A 786-nucleotide genomic window follows, 5' to 3' on the forward strand; every position below is an offset into this window, starting at 1 on the left:
TTCATAACAGTTAACAAATCACCAACTGCTTAACAACTTAATCCTTACAATTTGACTTCAACAGAAATAAAACACAAAGTATGACAGTAAAAGCCCAAGACAAAATAAAAAAAAACAGCTTTATTTCTCCCAATTTTCTCTCTGCCAATAACTTCTTCTTTAGTTTCGCATTCTTTTGCACCAACTGTAGTATCATTGTGTCACTGTAACTTAAATTTTCATTCTCTCCTTCTTCAATCTCACGCTTCCCTTCCAATTCAGCTTCCATCGCATCAGCCCATCGAAAGTAGTTACAATTTGATTCACTCTACAATACAAAGTATCAAATTTGTTCATGATTGCCACAACCCCAAAAAAAATTAACGAATCTGAAAACCAAAAAAAAAAAAAGACGTACTGCCCAATTTCGACACCGGAAGAAAAATCTGCCATTATTCTTTGCAGTAGTTGCTTTAAGAAGCAGTAATTGGTCGCCACAACCACAAACTTTTCTTCCAAACTGAGAAGATCCGACATGCGCAGAAGCGGAAGATGACGACGGAACACTCTTCGACCCACCACTCCTCTTCATTTATAAACCCTAAAACAGAAAAAAAATCCCAAATTTGGCGTGGTGGACACAAAAATCCCAAATACTCAAATCAACCTACCTTATGTTGATTTTAATTCTGTTCCTTCACATTAGAACCTCAGGATCTCTCTTCCACAATCTTTCTCTTCAATGCTTGGACAGACCTTCCCTCTCCACCCTCGAAAATGAAACGCACATGTTAAAATCTTGCATCT

At 37.2% G+C, this 786-nt stretch overlaps 1 long non-coding RNA gene across 1 annotated transcript; it reads right to left on the minus strand.

Annotated features, from left to right (window-relative positions):
* LOC114184782 (uncharacterized) lies at positions 1 to 786 on the minus strand. Its single transcript, XR_014994948.1, has 3 exons — positions 651 to 786; positions 398 to 580; positions 1 to 307 (listed from the first exon to the last, which is right to left on the minus strand). It is a non-coding gene; the product is annotated as an uncharacterized LOC114184782 (long non-coding RNA).

Source organism: Vigna unguiculata, chromosome 5 (assembly GCF_037176805.1).
Source record: "Vigna unguiculata cultivar grain cowpea cultivar isolate G323 ecotype 2 chromosome 5, ASM3717680v1, whole genome shotgun sequence".
NCBI lineage: Eukaryota > Viridiplantae > Streptophyta > Magnoliopsida > Fabales > Fabaceae > Vigna > Vigna unguiculata.